This window comes from Scyliorhinus torazame, chromosome 6, assembly GCF_047496885.1.
Source record: "Scyliorhinus torazame isolate Kashiwa2021f chromosome 6, sScyTor2.1, whole genome shotgun sequence".
Lineage (NCBI taxonomy): Eukaryota > Metazoa > Chordata > Chondrichthyes > Carcharhiniformes > Scyliorhinidae > Scyliorhinus > Scyliorhinus torazame.
In genome coordinates, this window is record NC_092712.1 from 282265977 (window position 1) to 282278602 (window position 12626).

The 12626-nt window shown below is 58.2% G+C and overlaps 1 protein-coding gene across 2 annotated transcripts in view; it reads left to right on the forward strand.

Annotated features, from left to right (window-relative positions):
* The first annotated feature begins 7011 nt into the window (after positions 1-7011).
* The window catches only part of LOC140425470 (uridine phosphorylase 1-like), a 194986-nt gene continuing 189371 nt past the window's right edge, over positions 7012-12626 (forward strand). For both annotated transcript variants that reach the window (XM_072509776.1, XM_072509777.1), the window contains exon 1: positions 7012-7142. The gene's annotated coding sequence lies outside the window, so the exon portion shown is untranslated. The remainder of the gene's footprint in view (positions 7143-12626) is intronic.

Sequence of the window (12626 nt, forward strand, 5' to 3'; positions counted from 1 at the left end):
ACCTCTCCTACTTCCAGCTCCCCTTTGGCCAATGCAACAGCAACCCTATAACCCCCCTCTCCCTCCCCCCGCTAGATCCACATCTAGCCCTTTTGCTCCCCCCATAACACTCCCGTAAGTCAGCTGACTCCTGCTGACCCCGGCCTCTCCCGCCATTCCATCGACCCCTTCCAGTGTGAGAATCCCCCCTCCTCCTCCCTGGCAGTCAGTGTGCGCTCCTCTCCAGCACCGCCCATCCCCCCCCCGGCCCCCACCCCCGTCCTTCCCTAGCGCGGGAAAAAGCCTGTGCTTTCCTGAGCCTGCCCCGCCCCCTCTGGCGCAGCTCCTTTTGCGGCCTTAGCCCAATTCCCCAACCCGTGCCTCCACTCCCCCTCTTCCTTCGTGGGGGTCTGCCCCTCCAACCCCGACGCCCACACTCTCCCCATCAAATCCCTTCACCCATCCCCATCCAGCACCCAAACCAGAGGAATATTCCCTAAACGTAATAAACACCATATACACAGCAAACATCCCCCCCACAACAAACCCTCAATTTGAGTCCAACTTTTCAGTCCGTATAAAGCTCCATGCCTCATCAGGCATTTTGAAATAGTGGTGCCGATCCTGGAACGTGACCCACAATCGCGCTGGCTGCAGCATACCAAACTTCACCCCCTTTCGATGGAGCACCGCCTTAGCCCGATTGAAGCCAGCTCTCTTAGCCACCTCTGCACTCCAGTCCTGGTAGATTCGGATCTCCGTGTTCTCCCACCTGCTGCTCCGCTCTTTCTTGGCCCATCTCAAGACACACTCTCTGTCCATAAAGCGGTGAAACCTCACCACTATAGCCCTTGGCGGCTTGTTGGCCTTGCGTCTCCTTGCTAGGACCCATTGAGCCCCATCTAGCTCCAGAGGCCTTGGGAAGGCTCCCGCGCCCATCAGCGAATTGAGCATCGTGCTCATATATGCCCCAGCATCGGGCCCCTCCACTCCTTCGGGGAGACCCAGAATCCGAAGATTTTTCCTCCTCGACTTATTCTCCAGGTCCTCAAATCTTTCCGCCCACCTCTTGTGCAGCGCCTCGTGCGCCTCCACCTTCACCGCCAGGCCCAAGATCTCGTCCTCGTTCTCCGAGGCTTTTTGCCGCACCTCCCGGATCGCCGCCCCTTGGGCCTTCTGGGTCTCCACTAGCTTCTCAATCGCCGCCTTCATTGCTGCCAGCATTTCGGTTTTCAGCTCCTCAAGGCAGTGTCTAAGAAACCCCTGCTGCTCCTGTGACCACTGCGCCCATGCTGCTTGGTCTCCACCCGCTGCCATCTTGTTTTTTCTTCCTCTCACTTTTCGCTGCTCCAAGATCACTCTTTTCACCGCTCCACTGCTGGTCCAATCCATATAATGTCGGGGGACCTTGCTGTCACCTTCCCACACTGGAGGGCGTCGAACAATTGCCGTTGGGGCCCCTCTAGAGAGCCCAAAAGTCCGTTCCCGGCGGGAGCTGCCGAACGTGCGACCTACCTATGCATAGCCGCAACCGGAAGTCCGGTAGCACAATGGTTAACACTATTGCTTCACAGTGCCAGGAAGTCGGGTCCGATTCCCGGCTTGGGTCACTGTCTGTGCAGAGTCTGTACTTTCTCCCAGTGTCTGCGTGGGTTTCCTCCGGATGCTCCAGTTACCTCCCACAAGACATGCTTGTTAGGAAAATTGGACATTTTGAATTCTCCCTCAGTGTACCCGAACAGACGCCAGAATGTGGGGACTAGGGAGTTCCACAGTTACTTCATTGCAGTGTTAACGTAATCCTTCTTGTGACATTAATAAAGATTATTAGATTATTATTATATCATGATCTTGCGAGACATAACAGCCATCAGAAATCACAGGGGAGGACTCTCCCAGGATCTACCAGCCGCGTCGCGCCCCGGTTCCGGCGGGATGCAGCTGGTAGATAGCGTCCCTGCAGTGCTTTTCCCTACCACTGGATATCTCAAGGCAGGATGTGGTAGTCACCACTGTTGTATAATATTGTATATACTGCACTGCATACAAGGGCATTACGGTAAGGCCCCTGTACTACAGGTACGGGGGTAGATCCCTGCCTGCTGGCTCCGCCCAGTAAGCGGAGTATAAATGTGTGTGCTCTCCGAACAGCAGCCATTTCGGCAGCAGCTGTAGGAGGCCACACATCTCTGTGTAATAAAGCCTTGATTACTCTCTACTCTCGTCTCGTCGTAATTGATAGTGAATCAATTTATTACACAGAGAATTTACAAAGATGGATCTCCGCATCAAGCCGAATCGCCTGCAACTGCACCCTCAAGCAGACAACGCCAAAAAGGACTTTGCACAGTGCCAGGCCCGCTCAATCGCTGCTATTGTCCCTGCACCCCCCGCGTGCGGCCAGTGGGCGCCGCCATCCTCCTCGCCTCAGACCACGTGCGGCCTGTGGGCATCGCCATCTTGCTCCCCTCACAACACGTGCGGCCCGTGGGCGCCGCCATCTTGCTTGCCTCACAACTAATGGGTGGAGCCATCTTGCCTGCTCCAGGACACGTGCGGCCTGAGGGCGCCGCCATCTTGCCTGCCTCAGGACACTTGCGGCCCGTGGGCGCCGCCATCTTCCCCGCCTCAGGACCTCATCGGGCCGCTCATCGCCTGCAACCACCGCCGACCACCGCGTCTCGCCTCCGTCACGATCGACCAGTCCCGACTGCACAACCTCGCGACCACGTCGACAAAGGTGAAGGTCGACAGGCATGAGATATCCTGCCTTCTGGACTCCGGGAGCACTGAGAGCTTCATCCACCCCGATACGGTAAGGCGCCGCTCCCTCACGGTACACCCCATTAACCAAAGAATCTCCCTGGCCTCCGGATCCCACTCCGTGACAATCCAGGGGTACGGCATCGCCACCCTCACCATCCAGGGCGTAGAGTTCAGCAGCTTCCGGCTCTACGCCCTCCCCAACCTCTGCGCTGCCTTGCTACTTGGCCTGGACTTCCAGTGCAACCTCCAGAGCCTAACCCTGAAATTTGGCAGGCCCCCACCACCCCCTACTGTATGCGGCCTCACAACCCTTAAGGTCGACCCGCCTTCTCTGTTAGCAAACCTCACCCCAGATTGCAACCCCGTCGCCACCAGGAGCAGACGGTCCAGCGCCCAGGGCAGGACCTTCATCAGGTCTGAGGTCCATCGGCTGCTGGGGGAAGGTATCATCGAGGCTAGCAACAGCTCCTGGAGAGCCCAAGTGGTAGTGGTGAAAACGGGGGAGAAAAACAGGATGGTCGTTGACTACAGTCAGACCATCAATCGGTACACGCAGCTCAACGCGTACCCCCTCCCACGCATATCTGATATGGTCAATCAAATTGCACAGAATCGGGTCTTCTCGACAGTGGACCTGAAATCTGCCTACCACCAGCTCCCCATTCGCAAGGCGGACCGCCCGTACACCGTGTTTGAAGCGGACGGCCACCTTTACCATTTCCTTCGGGTTCCCTTCAGCGTCACTAACAGGGTCTCGGTCTTCCAACGGGAGATGGACTGAATGGTTGACCGGTACGGACTGCGGGCCACTTTCCCATACCTGGATAACGTCACCATCTGCAGCCATGACCAGCAGGACCATGACATTCACCTTTCCAAATTTCTCCACACCACCAAACTCCTCAACCTCACATACAACAAGGAGAAGTGTGTGTTCAGCACAAACCGATTAGCCATCCTCGGTTATGTGGTTCAGAACAGAGTTCTAGGGCCCGACCCCGATCGCATGCGCCCCCTCATGGATCTCCCACTTCCCGACTGCCCCAAGGCCCTCAAACAATGCCTGGGGCTCTTTTCGTACTACGCACAGTGGGTCCCTAACTATGCGGACAAAGCCCACCCACTCCACCAGTTTCCTAATGACGGCCGAGGCTCACCAGGCCTTCAACCGTATCAAGGCCGACATCGCCAAGGCTGTGATGCACGCGGTCGACGAGACGCTCCCCTTCCAAGTCGAGAGCGATGCATCAGACGTCGCTCTGGCCGCCACCCTCAACCAGGCAGGCAGGCCCGTGGCATTCTTTTCACGCACCCCCCATGCCTCCGAAATTCGGCACTCCTCCGTTGAAAAGGAGGCCCAAGCTATCGTTGAAGCTGTGCGGCACTGGAGGCATTACCTGGCCGGCAGGAGATTCACTCCCCTCACAGACCAACGGTCGGTTGCCTTCATGTTTAACAAAAATGATAAGATCTCGCGGTGGAGGATCGAGCTCTCCACCTACAATTACGAGATTTTGTATCGCCCCGGTAAGCTCAACGAGCCCCCCGATGCTCTGTCCCGAGGTACATGTGCCAGCGCACAAGTGGACCGACTCCGGATCCTGCACGACGATCTCTGTCACCTAGGGGTCACCCGCTTTTATCACTTCATTAAGGCCCGCAATCTGCCCTACTCCATCGAGGAAGTCAGGGCTATCATCAGAGACTGCCAGGTCTGCGCGGAGTGTAAACCGCACTTCTACCGGCCAGACGGTGCGTGCCTGGTGAAGGCCTCCCGCCCCTTTGAACGCCTCAGCGTGGACTTCAAAGGACCCCTCCCCTCCACCGACCTCAACACATATTTCTCGACGAATATTCCAGATTCCCGTTCGCAATCCCATGCCCCGATATGACATCTGCCACCGTCATCAAAGCCCTCAACACCATCTTCGCTCGGTTCGATTTCCCCGCCTACGTCCACAGCGACCGGGGATCCTCATTTATGAGCGATGAGCTGCGCCAGTACCTGCACAACAGGGACATTGCCTCGGGCAGGACGACCAGCTACAACCCCAGGGGAAACGGGCAGGTGGAGCGGGAGAATGGGATGGTCTGGAAGGCCGTCCAGCTGGCCCTACAGTCCAGAAATCTCCCGGCCTCCCGCTGGCAGGAGGTCCTCCCCAACACACTTCACTCCATTCGGTCGCTCCTGTGCACGGCGACTAACGAAACCCCCCGCGAACGTCTCTTTGCCTTCCCCAGGAAGTCCACCTCCGGGGTTTCGCTCCCAATGTGGCTGGCAGCGCCAGGACCCGTTCTCCTCCGCAAGCAGGTGTGGCTCCACAAGGCGGACCCATTGGTTGAGAGGGTACAGCTACTCCACGCAAATCCGCAGTGCGCCTAAATAGCGTACCCCGACGGCCGCCAAGGCACAGTCTCCCTCAGGGACCTGGCACCAGCTGGGCCCCCCACCCCCCCCCTGTCCCGGCACCACCCTCCCTTCTCCCAGCGCACCCCACCACAGCCCCCGCTCCAGGACAATCCGTCCTCCCCTTGATCCCACCCAGGGATGAAGAGGATGTCGACACGGTCCCGGAGTCACCGATGACCGAGCCGACGCCTGACTCGCCACCAGCACTGCGGCGCTCTCAACGATGGATCAAGGCGCCCGGCCGTCTAAATTTGTAACCTTCTCTGAAATTTTAATGACAACCTGTATGTAAATAGTTTTCCACCACCCCCGCTGGACTCATTTTTAACAGGGGGTGAATGTGGTAGTCACCACTGTTGTATTATATTGTATATACTGCACTGCATAAGAGGGTATTACGGGAAGGCCCCTGTATTACAGGTACGGGGGTAGATCCCTGCCTGCTGGCTCCGCCCAGTAGGCGGAGTATAAATGTGTATGCTCTCCGAACGGCAGCCATTTCGGCAACAGCTGTAGGAGGGCACACATCTCTGTGTAAAAAAGTCTTGATTACTCTCTACTCTCGTCTCGTCGTAATTGATAGTGCATCACAGGAAAATACCTCTATTGTGTAGCCTCTGTAATAATGTAGGAAACATTGGGTCAAATGGCTGCCACCTGTGCTATATATTCCATTCCAAGGTGAAGAGTATGCTATAGACGAAATGAGAAAGAACGTGTATTTCTGTAGTACTTTCCATGCCCTCAGCATATCCCAAGTATTTTTCACAATGAATTAGTTTTGATGCGCGGCCAACACTGTTATGTCTGCAAATGTGGCAGGACATTTGTACGCAGCAAGGATCCTACAAACAGCGATGGGATCCATTAATTCATTTTGGTGGTGTTATTTGAGGCCTAAATGTTGGACAGGACACCTGGAGAACTTTCCTGTTCTTTAAGTAGTGCCATGGGGTCTTTTACATGCACCTTTTTGGGCAGATAAAATCATTGACAGACTCATCCAAAATAGAGCAGGGAATAACCATTGTATGGGATGGAGACAATGCATGGTAGCTAGCAGTTAAATGACGATTTATCCCGTTGGCAAATGTGATGTGCAGCTCAGTTGACTGCTCTTCCTCCCACCCATGTAATAGAGGGAGTACTTGGACTTTCTGAAGCAGAGGGCGAATCTGTTGAATGTACGCCTAGGGATTTGGAGATAGCTGCATCAGAACTAAAGAGAGATGTGAGACATATTGGGAATGAACATAATGGTTTCACAAACACATTCAGCAAAGGGAAGGAAGTTCGGAAAGGATTCATTCCTATTGTTTGGAAACGGATTAACTTGCCCTGTATTGTTCACAATGCTGTAAGGTTTCAAATATTAACTTTCAGTTTCGCAACCACTATTTCAACCACGTTGCACTGTGCGATATTAGTAACAGACATCAGTAACACACTCGATAATTGTTTTATTAACCTGTTTATTTTTGACGTCTTCATTGCTAATTTTGGAGAACCGGATTTGTAACTTCGAGCAGTAGATTATGCTCCCCCGTGCGGTGCATTTGGAGGTGGGAAGGGCGTTTGATTGGGCAAGTGGGTGGGGACCTCTCAGACAGTGTGCCTTGCCCAGGGCGAGGGTACTCCACCTTCTGGCAATGCGATTGTTGCTTTAGCTCCAGTTCACACTCTCGCCCCTCCCCACCACAGCCCCCTCGCTCTAGCCCCGCCCCACTGCAGGAACGGCCCTCGCCCTAGCCCAGCCACAGCCCCGCCCCTCGCTCCAGCCCCGCCCCACCGCAGCCCCGCCCCGCCGCAGCAACGCCCCTCGCTCTAGCCCCGCCCCTCGCTCTCGCCCCGCCCCACCGCAGCCCCGCCCCTGGCTCCAGCTCGGGCTCTCGACAGCTCCTCTCCATGGAGACACTGCTGTTAACCGTGGTGTAGAGAGGAGCTGACCGCGGAGCTGAGGAGACTCCCGGGAGGCGGCGGCCAGGAGGTGAGAGCTGCTCATTTACCTTCAGCGCGCCATGCCGCACAGGGCGGGGGTGTCCGCCGGCTTTCCCTCAGATCCAGGTCCGCGAAGGATGTCTGGGGTCAGGGGGGATGTCAGGGGGTCTGGGGTCAGGGGGATGTCTGGGGTCAGGGGGGATGTCTGGGGGTCTGGGGTCAGGGGGGATGTCTGGGGTCAGGGGGGATGTCTGGGGTCAGGGGGGATGTCTGGGGTCAGGGGGATACCTGGGGTCAGGGGGGATGTCAGGGGGTCTGGAGTCAGGGGGGATGTCTGGGGTCAGGGGGATACCTGGGGTCAGGGGGATGTCAGGGGGTCTGGAGTCAGGGGGGTGTCAGGGGTCAGGGGGATACCTGGGGTCAGGGGGGATGTCAGGGGGTCTGGAGTCAGGGGGGGTGTCAGGGGGTCTGGGGTCAGGGGGGGTGTCAGGGGGTCTGGGGTCAGGGGGGGTGTCAGGGGGTCTGGGGTCTGGGGGGATGTCAGGGGGTCTGGGGGGATGTCAGGGGGTCTGGGGGGATGTCAGGGGGTCTGGGGTCAGGGGGGATGTCTGGGGGTAGGGGGGATGTCTGGGTTCAGGGGGGATGTCAGGGGGTCTGGGGTCAGGGGGGATGTCTGGGGGTCAGGGGGGATGTCTGGGGGTCAGGGGGGATGTCAGGGGTCAGGGGGGATGTCAGGGGGTCTGGGGTCAGGGGGGATGTCTGGGGGTCAGGGGGGATGTCTGGGGTCAGGGGGGATGTCAGGGGGTCTGGGGTCAGGGGGGATGTCTGGGGGTCAGGGGGGATGTCTGGGGGTCGGGGAGGATGTCTGGGGGTCGGGGAGGATGTCTGGGGGTCGGGGAGGATGTCTGGGGGTCGGGGAGGATGTCAGGGGGTCGGGGAGGATGTCAGGGGGTCGGGGAGGATGTCAGGGGGTCGGGGAGGATGTCAGGGGGTCGGGGAGGATGTCTGGGGGTCTGGGGTCAGGGGGATGTCTGGGGGTCTGGGGTCAGGGGGGATGTCTGGGGGTCTGGGGTCAGGGGGGATGTCAGGGGGTCTGGGGTCAGGGGGATGTCTGGGGGTCTGGGGTCAGGGGGGATGTCTGGGGGTCTGGGGTCAGGGGGGATGTCTGGGGGTCTGGGGTCAGGGGGGATGTCTGGGGGTCTGGGGTCAGGGGGGATGTCAGGGGGTCTGGGGTCAGGGGGATGTCGGGGGTCTGGGGTCAGGGGGGATGTCAGGGGGGTCAGGGGGGATGTCTGGGGGTCGGGGAGGATGTCGGGGGTCGGGGAGGATGTCAGGGAGTCGGGGAGGATGTCAGGGGGTCTTGGAGGATGTCAGGGGGTCGGGGAGGATGTCAGGGGGTCGGGGTGGATGTCGGGGGTCGGAGAGGATGTTGGGGGTCAGGGGGATATCTGGGGTCAGGGGGGATGTCGGGGGTCAGGGGGGATGTCGGGGGATGTCTGGGGTCAGGGGGGATGTCGGGGGTCAGGGGGGATGTCGGGGGATGTCTGGGGTCAGGGGGGATGTCGGGGGTCAGGGGGGATGTCAGGGAGTCGGGAAGGATGTCTGGGGTCAGGGGGGATGTCGGGGGTCAGGGGGGATGTCAGGGTGTCGGGAAGGATGTCTGGGGTCAGGGTGGATGTCGGGGGTCAGGGAGGATGTCGGGGGTCAGGGGGGATGTCAGGGAGTCGGGAAGGATGTCTGGGGTCAGGGTGGATGTCGGGGGTCAGGGAGGATGTCGGGGGTCAGGGGGGATGTCAGGGAGTCGGGAAGGATGTCTGGGGTCAGGGGGGATGTCGGGGGTCAGGGAGGATGTCGGGGGTCAGGGGGGATGTCAGGGAGTCGGGAAGGATGTCTGGGGTCAGGGGGGATGTCGGGGGTCAGGGGGGATGTCGGGGGTCAGGGAGGATGTCGGGGGTCAGGGGGGATGTCAGGGAGTCGGGAAGGATGTCGGGGGTCCGGAGGGAAGTTGGGGGTCAGGGGGGATGTCGGGGGTCAGGGGGGATGTCGGGAGGTCATTGCCGCTACCGGGAGGAACGTGTGGCTGACAGAAGGGATGGAGGTTCATAAGTTACGTTTCTGCACATTTCTTGCATGTTGCGGCCTCCATGACTTTGCTGAAGTTACTTCCTCGTCAGCGTCTCACTGCTGCCGGCTGACCCGCCTTGTGCTGCAGGTCAGCACCGTCTGCGGGACTTGGCGCAGATTTAGCTCAGGCTCTCTGATCCGGGACAAGGCACCTCGCTCAGACACAGGTGCCCTCTCTCGGGCTGTGCTCCTGACCTCCCGCTTTGTTCGGGGCCTGTCCCTGTTTGTTTCAGCCAATAGTGCCTTTGGGTGGGTTTCCATTTCAAATAGTCGACCTGATGCCGTGGGACGCTTTCGCACACGAGGTATCTGCAGCCTCACAATGGAGGACCTTCCAGAAAAGAACGATGTCCTGCTGCAGGAGCTCCAGAAGCTGATGTCCCTCATCGACAGTATTTGTGTGAGGAAGAATAGAAGCGCACAGAGCAACCCGGCCATGGGTAACAGAGAACGAAAGAACAAAGAAAAGCACAGGAACAGGCCCTTCGGCCCTCCAAGCCCGTGCCGACCATGCTGCCCGACTAAACTACAATCTTCTACACTTCCTGGGTCCGTATCCCTCTATTCCCATCCTATTCATGTATTTGTCAAGATGCCCCTTAAATGTCCCTATCGTCCCTGCTTCCACCACCTCCCCTGGCAGCGAGTTCCAGGTACCCACTACCTTCTACGTAAAAAAACTTGCCTCAAACATCTCCCCTAAACCTTGCCCCTCGCACCTTAAACCTATGCCCCCTAGTAATTGACCCCTCAACCCTGGGGAAAAGCCTCTGACTATCCACTCTGTCTATGTCCCTCATAATTTTGTAGCCTCTATCAGGTCGCCCCTCAACCTCCGTCGTTCCAATGAGAACAAACCAAGTTTATTCAACCTCTCCTAGCTAATGCCCTCCATACGAGGCAACATCCTGGTAAATCTCTTCTGCACCCTGTCTAAAGCCTCCACATCCTTCTGGTAGTGTAGCGACCAGAATTGAACACTGTACTCCAAGTGTGGTCCAATGAAGGTTCCATACAGCGGCAACATGACTTGCCAATTTTTATACTCAATGCCCCGGCCAATGAAGGCAAGCATGCCGTATGCCTTCTTGACTACCTTCTCCACCTGTGTTGCCCCTTTCATTAACCTGTTGACCTGTATACCAAGATCTCGCTGACTGTCAATACTCTTGAGGGTTCTACCATTCACTATATATTCCCTAGCTGTATTAGACCTTCCAAAATGCATTCCCTCACATTTGAACTGCGAAAGACTGGGTCCCCGTGGTAGAGGAAGCAGTCATCACATGGCCCAGTGTGAACCATGCTTATCCTTTATTCCTAAGCCATCGCCAGGGGTAACAGGGATAGTATTCTCAGCCTGGTCCTGCCAATCGAACACAAACAGGTAGCGAATCCCAACCCAGACCAGGAGGCTACAACAGGAGCCCACACACAGCTCTATCCATGGTCATCTGCATTTCAATGTTCTCATACTGGTTCGCTGGATTAGGGGATTTTAAAGGGTGGGAAAGGTTATTTGATGTGAAGAATGTTCCAGAGACCAATGATCAGAAAATGTCTTTTCAATTACTGACTTGTATTTGAAATTCTTCCTCCCGATCCCCAGACATCATCTTTTCCCCCCAGACATTATCCCTGACCCCCAGACATCCTTCCCGACCCCCAGACATCCTTCCCAACCCCCTGACATCCTTCCCGACCCCCAGACATCCTCTCCGACCCCCTGACATCCTCCCCGACCCCCTGACATCCTCCCCGGCCCCCTGACATCCTTCCCGACCCCCAGACATCCTCCCTGACCCCCTGACATCCTTCCCGACCCACATACATCCTCCCCAACCCCCAGACATCCTCCCCGACCCCCTGACATCCTTCCCAACCCCCAGACATCCTTCCCAACCCCCAGACATCCTCTCCGACCTCAGTCATCTTCCCCGACCCCCAGACATCTTCCCTGACCCCCTGACATCCTCCTCAAACCCCAGGCATCCTCCCTGACCCCTGACATCCTCCCTGACATGCTCTCCGACCCACTGACATCCTCCTCAACCCCCAGACATTCCCCTGTCCTCCTCCTGACCCCTAGACATCCTCCCCGACTCCCAAACATCCTCCCCGACCCCCTGACATCCTTCCCGACCCCCAGACATCCTTCCCGACCCCCAGACATCCTTCCCGACCCCCAGACATCCTTCCCGACCCCCAGACATCCTTCCCGACCCCCAGACATCCTCCCCAAACCCCTGACATCCTTCCCGAACCCCAGACATCCTCCCCGACCCCCTGACATCCTCCCCGACCCCCTGACATCCTTCCCGACCCCCAGACATCCTCCCCGACCCCTGACATCCTTCCCGACCCCCAGACATCCTCCCCGACCCCCAGACATCCTCCCCGACCCCCTGACATCCTTCCCAACCCCCAGACATCCTTCCCAACCCCCAGACATCCTCTCCGACCTCAGACATCCTCCCCGACCCCTGACATCCTCCCTGACGACCTGACATGCTCTCCGACCCCCTGACATCCTTCCCGACCCCCTGACATCCTTCCCGACCCCCTGACATCCTTCCCGACCCCCAGACATCCTTCACATCCCCCAGACATCCTCTCTGACCTCAGACATCCTCCCCGACCCCCAGACATCTTCCCTGACCCCCTGACATCCTCCTCAACCCCCAGGCATCCTCCCTGACCCCTGACATCCTCCCTGACGACCTGACATGCTCTCCGACCCACTGACATCCTCCTCAACCCCCAGACATCCCCCCGACCCCCTGACATCCTCCTGACCCCTAGACATCCTCCCCGACTCCCAAACATCCTCCCCGGCCCCCTGACATTCTCTTGAACCTGCAGACATCCTCCTCAGCCCCCAGACATCCTTCTCAATACCCAGACATCCTCTCCGACCCCCTGACATCTTCCTGACCCCCAGTCATCCTCCCCGACTCCCAGACATCACCCCGATCCCCTGACATCCTGCCCGACTCCTGACATCCCCCGGATGCTGAGACATCCCCCTGACATCCTCCCCGACCCCCAGGCATCCTCCCTGACCCCTGACATCCTCCCCAACCCCCAGATCCTCCCCAACCAGCAGATCCTCCCCCGGCTCCCTGACATTCTCCCCGACCCCTGACATTCTCCCCGACCCCTGACATTCTCCCCGACCCCTGACATTCTCCCCGACCCCTGACATTCTCCCCGACCACTGACATTCTCCCCGACCCCTGACATTCTCCCCGACCCCTGACATTCTCCCCGCCCCCTGACATTCACCCCGACCCCTGACATTCTCCCAGGCCCTGACATCCTTCTCAATACCCAGACATCCTCTCCGACCCCCTGACATCTTCCTGACCCCCAGTCATCCTCCCCGACTCCCAGACATCACCCCGATCCC